Below are 11,850 nucleotides of genomic sequence, written 5' to 3'. Positions count from 1 at the left end.
AGGAAATCATCATCACGTGCTTTCAGATGGAGCAGCATTTACTACACAGAGCCGTAGTTCACTGACAAGTTACGGAAAAAAATCGCAGACGATTTATTGCGCGATTATGAAATCGAAGAAATCGTTCGCGATAATGATAGCTGTTTGCATAGCTTCTCAGTGAACTACGGCTCTGTGAAGTAAATGCTGCTCCATCTGAAATTATGTGAAAATACCACATTTAATAACATATTTTGACTCCAAACTCACTTCATAATGTCAGTCGAGTGTATGAAATAATCCTTCTGTGAGATGATGTGGCTTCTTACACAGAATAAGGCACGCAACATATTTCATAGTATTTAAGCAGTGATAAAGGCATTGCATTATAAATATACTTTATTTTAATGAAAATTATAATAAGAACTCAGATAAACCGTATATTGCCGTAGTCGTGTGTTTATTAGTCACGTTGAATCAATGAAAGCAGTTGAATCTTCTGTTTATTCAGCTGCAGCGATTTTCTGGGTTTCTTTTGCGAGGCGTATTTGGAGTTTCAGTGCGAGAGCGCCCTCTGGCCTTTGGATGGAGATTTACTGCTGATCACAGAACCGTGCTTCACTGAAAGATACGCATGACAATCGCAGCTTCTGTCGAATCGCGATCTCGATTCCATTTCGATTTATCGTGCAGCCCTACTGTATATGGATCATGATTTGTGTTAATCATTCAGTACCATGGTATATACCAAAATACTATGGTATCACCAAATGTTTTACCATAATTTTACCTTGTTGCCATATTTGTTGTAAGAGTTAATGCAGAAATCAGATTGTATTATTATTGATATTTATTATCAGTCTTAAATTTGATATTTCCAGTCTTAGATTCATAATGTACCATAGTAAATATCAAAGTATAATACCATCATTGTACCATGGTACCACTAGAGTAGCTTTTTGTAAGGGTTAATGTAGAATAATCAGATTTTATTATTAATATTGATATTATTTTCTTATTTATTTTACATACTTAGCCTAAATCATGAATATGTTAATCATTCAGTATGTATCAACATATAACAGTATTTCCTTCTGGTTGCATCACTAGGCCCTATATCACGTTATTGCCACAGTATTATTCTTTTTTAGTGTTTGTGTTGAATAAACAGATTTTATATTTATATTCTAGCCTCTAAATTTATTAAACACTAATATGTAGCACAATTTAGTAAAGTCCACCAATATGAATCAGTAGCACAATCATATTTTGAATATTGAAACACAAGCATCCTTTCTGAAGTGTAGCTATGACTCTGAGTATGTGTTCAGGGGCCTGTGGGAATGTGTGTGCCATTGTTGTGTTTGGTGTCTTTTAGGCTGTGGAGGGTTAATTATACTCCCTCTGACTCCCTCTTTGTCTTTGATAGGGCCACTTACAGCATATGGCCACAGCAATACAATAGTTTATTTGTATGATATTTGATGAGTGGTTTTTAATTTAGATTGTCACTTCTGGCAACCAGCAGGGCAGATGGTGTAGATTTGAATGCCCATCAGAGCCTAAACATCCTCGAGGCAGCTGTTGCTAATAAACTTTTTTCCCCTTGTTTTTTCCCCTCTGTTTTCCCCCACGCAACACGTTTTAGGTCAAGAGGAGTCAAACCTGTTACAACACCTGTTTCTGCATATGTAAATTGGTTGTTTTGTCATTTCATTAAACAAGAAAAAAGGCAACAGTCCCTTGTGGTTGCAAATGCGACTGGCATCGAGCCCACTTGGCAGGGTGAAGACTGTGAGGGGAGGAGGGAAAGACACGTAAAAGACAACTGCGGTTTGTCTCACAAGACCGCAGGGCCGTTGGATGCCGCTTCCGTGTGAGGATGTTTTCCGAAAGGGCCTCAGTGGAGAATACCCCCCCCACTCTTTTTTTTTTTCTTTGTTTTTTTTCTCTCCGGAAGTTGGAACCTGGCACACGCGTGGCTGGCACACACTCTTGTTCAACCCCCACCGCCGTATTCCCTTTGCCCTCTCATCATGCCGTCATGTCAGAGCTCGACTCAGAGCCACATGTGCCGGTCCCGTGTGTGCGCTGCCTCTGGGGCTAATTGCCCCAACCGCTGGTGCATGACGATTTTAACCCAAAAAGCATCTTCGTATCCTTATATACATTCCCTTTCTCTCTCACCCACTGCACTTTTCCACCCATTTCTGGGGTAAGTTGTGGGATTTGAGTTGTAATCCCATCTGTGTACGCAGGATGCAACAAATATGGTGTGAAATTAGAGGTTATTCCTCTGCTTTGAAGATTACTGTCATCGTTGTTGAAAACACAGCTTTGTATGCTGCACCGTTTGTTGTATTAGTTACAAGTGTCCATCTTACCTTGAGGTACACACTGTTATTCCCCTACCTGGGTGTTTTAATTTGGCCGTTGATCCGAAAGCTACCCTGGGTTTGGCTCGGACAGCCTCCTCTTTGAGGGTCCCCGTTGTGTGTTAATCTCCCTGGGCCGCTGAGGTATCCTTCCTGTGATTTAGCGCCTCTCCGCGAGCCTCTCCGGAGCACCACGCCATCTCTCTGTGATAGGGAAGTTCATTAGGGATGTGCCTTTGATGGGGCAGCTTTTCATGTGACGGCGCTCTCAAATACCTTGATGTAGAAGCTTAAGAAGCCATTGTGCCGCAAGCGCGTCTTATTTAGATCTGCATAGTAAATCGACCCGAGTAAATACGGGAAGAAGCAGATGGAAGCAAGGAGATAAGGCCCAGACGAACAATTGCATTTGTATTTTGTTATGATGTTGACAGCAGCTAAAATTCACTAATCTAGCGCCACTGATCTGCATTTCAAAGAAATCTAATTTAGCAGCAGGGAGGATAAAGTTCTTTTCATTGTGGTCGCGCTTCTTTTTTTTTTTTTTACTTGCATTCTTCATTAATTTATCTGCTGCAGATTTAACGTTGGGCCGGGCGCAAGCATGCTGCATGTTGCAAAGGGGATCTTAAATACCCTGAAAGCGGTAACGTCTAGACTGTGAACCGGGGGTAATTACACGTCCGCTGATGAATGGAGGGAGTTTGAAGACTCATCTTTGTTCGGGGGGCCTGAATTGCTTGACTAGCACTGATAAGGGCCGTTCGGCCCTCAGTCAAAATATATTATGGTGGCTTCCACCTCCTAACACGGGAATGGTATTTACTTGAAAAGGTAAAAAATTATTGTGTACTGTAATCTGACTTATTCGCATAATTCGTCTTCTTTCATCCACACACCCAGCAGAGGGGCCGGAGAGGTATTCCTGCCCTTGATATGAAATAGTTTATCGCGACTTTTAAAACCGGGCTTCATGTAAATATTAGACAGTGGCATTAGGACAGCCTCTGGTAAATGCAGTATGTGTGTATATAATTTGATAGTATTTAGAGATCTCAAATTGAAATGGGTCTGGCATTTTGTAAACTCGTCACCACGAGGTCATGCGAGCTAATAACATTGGAAAAGTCGATTTAAAAGGTGAGTTTTCACAGTCCAAAGACATTGTTGTATTAACACAAACTCGGAGGAAGTTGGAAATGAACGGGACATTAACGCTTTTCCAGAATGATTATTCAGAGCTTTTTATATCGCGTTTCATTTCCAGAGTTTGTGTACACATGTGCGGACAAAAATCACTGACAGAACAGTCTTAAATATAATCCCTCAATCAAATGTTGACTGAGCCAATGAGCTTAAATATACACTATTTGTGCTCCTAAACTGATTGTACTTCCAGAATTACAAACACATATACGTGCATGTGTAATTGAGCGCGGAAGATGTGTATATTAATACTTGGGCTAATAGACAGTTTGTGCTATTTACTATAGTTTGTGTTTGGAGAAACGCTGTCCTAAGCAAACCCCCTCCTCTTTTTGTACAGTTCAGAGAGCACATTCCATGGGATCCTGAAGTTTTTAGTTGCCTACAGGGGTCTTTGGAATTCTGGGACAGGGAGAATCCGAAGCCATTCGGATGGTTTGTGTGTGTGTGTCCAATACTGTTGCTTCACAAGTGAACTGTACTCTTCAAAAAAAAGAAGAAATATGTTACAACTTGCAGTTTTTTTTTTTTTAATGAGGTGAACTGAGCTGTACACGCTCATTTAGTCTAACATATCTGTGAGTGTCAGCAGATATGTTAGACTAAATGAGCGTGTACAGCTCAGTTCACCTCAGCAGGAAAAAAAAAACGGTAGAAGCCTTGATGGAAAGTTTTATTTATGCTCTGTTAGTTTTAATCTGCCAGGCATGGCAAGCTGTTTCGAGGGCAAAACATTTTCTCTCATTTCTGATGCATATTATTATTCTGGGTGTAATGTCAATTTGAAATGCAGACGAAGATATCGAAGTGCGTTTACAAATTTTAAATTGAAAAATTTGATTTTTGAATAAGGTTTAATATCATTTTTTGTTTGTTTTTTGACAGATTCTCTCATACTTGGATTCAGTTCTCCCAGACAAACGGACATCAACTGAAAGTTTCCCCTCAGGGTAAGATCGAAAAACACAGCTTCTCTTGTACTTCTGTCAACACTTTCATCTTTTTGGCAGATGCACTCTTTGAAAACAAGATAAAAAACTAGAGTGTGATCGTACGCAACTGTGGTGCATTGACGTGAAATGAGCCCACATCCAGTTTTTTGATTGACCTGTTGTATTGATGGAGTGTGACAGACTTTGTTGTAATTATTTTGCCGTGGAGATGAAAAACGCTTGTGTGACACAAACAGTAAACCTTGTCTGTCATTGCAGTCTCCCTAAATACCACTGACCACATGCTCACACTGTCATTTTTTTGCTGTTTTGCCACCTTTATAGCATTCAAAAAAGGTAAAATGCAAAAAAAGGCATGCTTCAGGGAAAAAATATGTATGTTTACACATGTTTCCCATTCTGTGTCGGTCAGGATGAGACCTGGTATGGCCATTGCTCATAGCGCAGCAGGAGTACTCTAAAACCAAGGCAAAAGCGGTGAGTAAAAGCAATCTTTAAAGTGCTTATTTGCATGTTCAGTCTGTCTGTCTCGGCCATAATTGATATGTCCTCTCAAAAATCACTTCCATTATATATTCCATCAACCACATCCTGAGAGGAGCGTTAATAACGAGGAGTCCGGGACCTCTTAAAGATTCTTGATGCATTATGATAGTCAAGAGAGTCCATTTAGTTTCTGACGGCCTTGGCGGTTGTGGGGTTTCACGTTAAAGGCAGTTGAAGTCAAGATAAATGTATTATGGTGCATAACCCAGCAGGTAAAGGTTTGAAGCATGTTATCCAGCTCCCTCCGTTGAAGCCCTGATGATGGTTTTGTCACCAAGTAAGTAAAAAATACGCATAAGGAATCCCACCGTCTGTAAGAATGTGACTGCTGATTATGTGGAGGTTGTGGTCACTGTCATTAGCGATGTAGACATTGCCAGACGGGCGGCTACAGTTGCGAAGGGTAAAGACTAAGACCTGCACCTATTCAAGGCAGTTCACGCAGAGGGCAAGTTTAGGTCATGTTTGATTATTTGATTAAGAGATTTGTTGACTTTTTAAGGGTCCTGATATTAGTTACTGTAGGTACTCAGTTGTTATTATAATTTTTGTTCGGAAGGGATAAAAAAATGGAATAAAAAATTAAAAACTGTGGAACACAATAGGAGAACTGTTGAAGAATGTACTGGCCAATCTTCAACATATAATGAATTGGGGGGAAGCACTATAAAAATATTATAAACGTAGTGCCATGAAAATTACTCTTTTTGCAACAAACAGATCAACAGTTAAGTCATTATCTATTAAAATATGGTGCCTTTAGATACTATATGTAAAGTTTGATCACAAAGAAGTTTGTTTAAATATGTAGAAGTTCGAATGAAATACATTTCTTGAATGGTCCCCTGAAACTTTATTGGTGCAACCTGTATCCTCATTAATTTATATGGAAAAGAGTCGAAAGTACATTTTGGAACATTTCTCCACTTGAGTTCCAAGGAAAAATTAAGTAATACGGGTTTGGAACGACTTAAGAGTGAGTAAATGATGAAAGATTTTTTTGGCCACTTTTTGGGTAAAATTTCCTTTTAATAATTAGTGTACAAATAATGATTTAGAAAAAATGGTTATGCTATATTATGTAGAGAAAATCTTTAGAAGTTGGTTAAGCACCTAATCTACGGGTGATTTGGTATGATTCAGTCAATGCACTTGTATTTAAAAAAAAATTAATAAAAATGTTTTTATATATATGTTAATCTGAGCTAAGAAAGTTTCACATTGCGCTAGCAATAACAGCCCACACTTTGCTGTCGATTTGCTAAAGTCAGTGGAGTCCAGCGCTCAGCTCGGCTCGGTAGAGAAGTGTCCATCAGTGAGGCTATTCCAAGCCATTACTCTGCCTTTGAGGTGCGGGACTGATTAAAGTTTGCATTTGCTGAAGAGGTTGCGTGGCTTGGCTTCAGGCAGGGGCTGAATCCCCAGAAGTCACTGCCTCACAAGGCTAACCAAAACCCGGCTCCTCTCTCCCCACCTTAAAGAGATTTGAATAGTAGTTTTTAATTTGAGTATCCACTTAAATCTTCAAAGATGAACTCTTAAAGCATATCTGTTCTGGAACAGAAGTCCTCTGATCAGTGCATAAAAAAAAAAAAGTATAATTGCTGCCCAACTTCACACCGCCAATGCACACACATTATAAAATCTACAGCAATTAAGCATATCTCACCCGAGTTTAAAGACGAGGAATGGCATGGCTCAATCTTCGGTTGGACGGACTTGCGTGTTCTTTGCTTTGAAAATTGATTTCTTGTTCTAGTAGAACGCCTGTCAGTTCCATCTAAAATGGCTCCGAGAGAGCTCGTTCACTCCCCAGAGTCGAGAGTAACCTCCATGGGGCTTTGCTCTGGACACTCGGAGCCGAGAGCTCGGAAGGATATCAAAGGAAACCGGGCTCTGTCTCCATTGGAAGGTCTCATTGTGTGGCTGATTTGGGATTGGAAAGGGAAGGTGGTTGCGGATGGAGATGAAGCGAAGCCCGGTTCCTCCTAATCTTTATCCCCCATTAACCACCAGAACCCAAGCAGCTCCTGGGATAAGGTCACTGGTCAATCCCCACATTTTGATCGAATATTTTAAACTTAAGACATTTTATGATGGATGGAAAAAAAGTTGGTAAAAAAAAAAGTCCATCAGAGGTTCACTTCATGGTTCTAGTCTTTCTCTTCTTCTTAAACTCGATTCGGTTCATTGTTTTGTCTCCATATTAGAAAGAAGGATTTTTTTTTTTTTTGGATTCTGCCCAACTTTCCATATTCCCGTTAAGCTTGGTTTGGGAAAGGGCTCATGAAGCCATGCTGTGAGCAAATTGGAGCTTGAGTAGCGCCTTGTCTTGCCCATTCACACATCTTTTTTCGATTTTTCGATTAATCTTTTTTTTTTTAAATGACGTCGATTTGATATCGATTCTCAAAAGCCGCGAATCGATCTTTGATGACGCTCGCGGTGTTTTCAGCTTCTGCCATCTCACTATATGATGATATGAACACGAATGTCATCTCCAGCTGCGCTGAGAGTCACTTCATTAGCATTTTACCGTTACATTTGAGAAATCTACCATCATATCACATACACAGCAGCTGCGAGTTCCTCACGGCAACCAGTCAAAATAAAAGTTTAGTTTAACGTTAAGAAACTGTCAGAATATATTACTATTTAGCAGTCTTAGGAATCAATGCTACTACTGCTAATACATATTAATACATCTTTATTTTTAAAGGAATAATCACTTCTGTTTTCTTTTAAATTTTAACAGTAAACCATGTAATAAAAAAAATAGAAATCGAATCGAATCGGGACATCTGAATCGATACCCAGCCCTAAACGTGATGATAAGAGGTTTGCAAAGTAAACTGGCAATAACGGTGGCGCCTTCGTTCCCTCACTTCCATGCATTCAGATCCAGATAAAGCGAAAAGCTACATGCTAATCTTTCTCAGTGGCATCTAGACAGCTTTATTTACTCGCATCCTAAAAGACAGTGAGACAGAAGGAAACAAATTGAGGCCAGTTTGAAAAAATAGAGCAGGAGTTTGTGGACAATGGACAGTTGCCCCTAGAATAGAGTTACAAAAGAGAGTCTGCCATCATTCCTGATAGAGGAGACAGACCGAGTCAATGAGGTTATTGATCCAGCAGGAGTGCTATGCTAATCAGCCGTCTGAATGGGCCGAGAGTCAGTGTCCTTCACTGCGACTTCTACTTGGTTTACTGGTCTTTTTAGTCTCTTAATACATACCCAGTAAGTTTGATGTGCACAACTCTACGTGGTTTGTGTAGAAGCTATAAGCGCTGGAATGTTTTCAAGTGGTGGGATGATTGTGAAACGAGACTTTTTGACATCAGAATGGTCTGACACAAGTCTGACCCCAGCGGTCCAGGTGGTGGGAATTAGTCAGACACTTTGCTTGCAGGTGATCATGTCCAATGCATTGGTCTCATGCCGTCTTGTCCCAGGAGCATATTTTGAACTCCCCGTGCGGTCATGAAATGGATCGCGGTGTAGAATAGACATGGGTGGATTAGGAATGAATGGGCACAGATTGAATATATGAGAATGTGAGTCCAAATACCAATTTCTGCCAATTTCATTGTTAAGAATGTGTATTGAAACAATCACGAGACCGATTAGAAACTTATGTTCGGACAATTGTCACATCAACTCCAATTGAGTTGACTAAACTAGGATTATGACACGAAACAAGCAATGGAAGCTGCCATTGGTTTCTTGCAGCCAATTTATTCAGAGGCTTTGAACCAACTGAGTATGAAGGATTTTGGCCTCCTGTGGAGTTGTAAGACTCCTAGATCATGTGAATAATTGGCCACAAAAAGGATCAATTTAAATGTAAATTAGATTAAATTAGTTTAGTCATATTTTGTGTGTGTGTGTGTGTGTTTTATAAAATGTGATTCTTCTCAGAAGAATTCCAGTATTTCAATGCATTTCTCGTATTTGATATTTTATATAAACGGCTAATGTTATTTTCGTCTGAAGAAAGAAATATTATACGTTAACAGAGTTCTCCCCCGCCATACTTTGATAGCGCTGTTTTGAAATGCTTTCTCCATTTGAACGCTTTGTCTGGCTTCATTCACAGGAAAAGCATTACTACAAAAGATACAAGCCCACCACTTTGTTCTTCACGATAATTTGATTGTGGCTTGAAAAGTGATCTTGCGGAAGGATTGGTACTAGAGCCTGGAATTTGGCTTCCCCACCACAAACCGCAAGCCTGTACAATCAAACTGTCACGGTTATCTGCTTTGATAGATGGTGAAACTGTTTGTTGTTGGGACGAGAGCAACCAGATTTGGGTCACATGTCCGTCTCAGGCTGGAATGTGTGTGTCGGCGCGACCGTGCTGCCAAATCCAAGAGTCTCTGATTTCTCTTCATGGCGCACGCTTCACTTTTGTAACCCTCTCTCATGAAAGCCGTGCCTCTGGGCCAATTCTGCGGTCACACTACCTGATTCTGAGGCTCGTGGAGTGATGTTGAGTGCTGAAGCCAGAGGGAGTCATGTGAGAGAGATTCCGTCTGCATAAACATGCACTTGTTCTATGAGAGAGACCAAACAGACAGGGCGTCCCTCAGCCCACCTCACCTGTGAAGGCTTTTCAAATCTCTTTCACTCTCCTTTCCTGTCTGTCTCCCTTTTCCTCTTGTACTTCTCCAGCTGTTTCCTGCAAGTCCTGTTAAATGAAACTCTCAGAGAGCAGTCTTTTTCTATCATTCTGACTGGTGAAGAGGAATTAAGTTAAGCCTAATGTCGATTACTGCAGAAAAAAATTATTTAGACTTTTAGGTAAAATTCTTGAGTGTGGTGCAGTGCAATCAACATCAAAATGCACACTTTTCGAAAGTATCCACCTTTTTCTTGCCGTAAAAATGGGTGCGGCCATTTGTAAATTCTATGGGTCTAGCTTCCGGTCTCATCCGTATCCAGCTATTTTTAGCTGTACAGAACCGCTCCTTTTACTGCTTGATATTGAAAAATGGTGTCTTACCATATTATTTTAATGTATTACCTTAATTATGAACACACTGGTTTGTAGTGCAAACAGTTTTACCGTTTACTGAACATTGTTATTCTTCTCGTTATTTCCCTATAGCTGCTAATGAACCAGAAGTCTCACCCATAGGCTTACTTCCGCATTGAAGAAAAAGTTGGATAGCCACTAATTCAGTTGCTGGATTTTGAATTTGAATCTTAGGATGTAGAATAAAATTTACTGAAATTCACAGAAATTCATGTAACTGGAATTTTTTAGTAGAAAAGCCAAGACAAAACTTTTGAATGTTGGTTTTACAGCCTTGTTTGAAAGTTTTGTGTAAAAAGCCTTGAAGTTTGAAGGTTTATTGACCGGATGAATGGATGGATGGATGGATAGACAGATCCATTGCTGTTAATTGTGAATTGTTTGTTTTTATGAACTGGGGAACAATTTGAGTTGAATTTCTGTTTAAATCAAAATTAATTCCACAGATATTGTTGATCGAGTATTTAAGTTTAATGTAAGTAAAATGAGTTTCGTTTACACTTCACTTCTTTCTCATCCGATTCTGCTGCTTTTCCATTTGTTTTCTTCTAATGTTTCTCTTATGCTTTCTCCAGACTTATTTTCATCACTTAATTCTCTCTTTCTTTCATTCATAGCTTTGCTCACCCTGTTATTAGATGACTTTCTCTCTCTCTCTCTCTTGCCTGTCTGCGGCATGTTGCACCACACACACTTACACACACACAGAGCTGGATGCAGACTGACAGGGCTGCCACAGGACTGATTGAAACTCGTGTCTCAAAGTTGCTAATGCTCACTGAACCATTTTATTGAAGATAAAGTAAATAAAATAGGTTGCCTTATGAGAATTCACTGAAATAGATCAGAATGATCTAGAAAACACACTCGCACACACGGTGAGCAGATGCTCCTCTGATTGGTTCACAGATTCCAGGCGAATGGCTGGAATGAGCAGTTTTCTGGAGGTATGGGAAAGCTAGGAATTTCACAAGTTCAATGTTTTTTGAGAGGCCTGAGAGAAAGCAAACGGCTCAATTTAAATCTCTTTCTAAGGAATGACTTTTATAAATATACTTGAGGTGTATACCACAGAGCTCGGTCATTGCTGCCAGGTGATGTAATCCAGAGTTTCTGTTTACTTGGTTTAAGTAGTTTTGAGGAGCTATACAGTTTGTTGGTACTACACAAGTTATTTCATGAAAGGGCCAGAGATTTTTTGATGTTTTTGGCTGTACACCGAAGGATTTTCACCACATAGTGTAATTTTACACTGTACTATAGAGTATTAAAATTACAGTTTACCGTCTAATGGTAAATTCAATCTGCTATATGTCCACTTTTCATAATCCAATCAATTCCTGATATATGAAATAAAAAAGACATATATATATATATATATATATATACATTCACAGTGTATATCACATTGTAAGTGAAATGAATTGCGAATACCATTGCATATTGACTTTAAAGACAATATGATGTTAAAATTTGACTTTATTTACTTTATTAATACATTTTAATTTATTATTATAATATTATAAAATAAATAGTCTCATTTCCCAATATGTCAGTGTTTGCAAAAATATTTTTTGTATAGTCACAAATTTCTTAAAATTCAAAATGTTTCTCCACTTCTGAAGCAACTGTATATTTATATAAATGAAAGTGAAAAAGTGACGTGACATGTGGCCAAGTGTGGTGAATTAGTGCTCTGCATTTAACCCATCCAAAGTGCACACACACCGTGAACACACACCCGGAGAA

At 39.3% G+C, this 11,850-nt stretch overlaps 1 long non-coding RNA gene across 1 annotated transcript in view; it reads left to right on the top strand.

The window, feature by feature from the left end:
- Positions 1 to 9,229, top strand: part of LOC107656352 (uncharacterized) — a 14,813-nt gene extending 5,584 nt beyond the window's left edge. The window contains exons 2-4 of the long non-coding RNA XR_001630563.1: positions 4,446 to 4,510; positions 4,926 to 4,990; positions 9,160 to 9,229. This is a non-coding gene — a long non-coding RNA (uncharacterized LOC107656352). The remainder of the gene's footprint in view (positions 1 to 4,445; positions 4,511 to 4,925; positions 4,991 to 9,159) is intronic.
- The last annotated feature ends 2,621 nt before the right edge of the window (positions 9,230 to 11,850 follow it).

The sequence above is a fragment of the Sinocyclocheilus anshuiensis genome, unplaced genomic scaffold (genome assembly GCF_001515605.1).
Source record: "Sinocyclocheilus anshuiensis isolate Anshui unplaced genomic scaffold, SAMN03320099.WGS_v1.1 scaffold183, whole genome shotgun sequence".
Classification (NCBI taxonomy): Eukaryota; Metazoa; Chordata; class Actinopteri; order Cypriniformes; family Cyprinidae; genus Sinocyclocheilus; species Sinocyclocheilus anshuiensis.
Note: the sequence above shows the minus strand (reverse complement) of the source record. Positions and strands in the feature narration are given on the sequence as shown.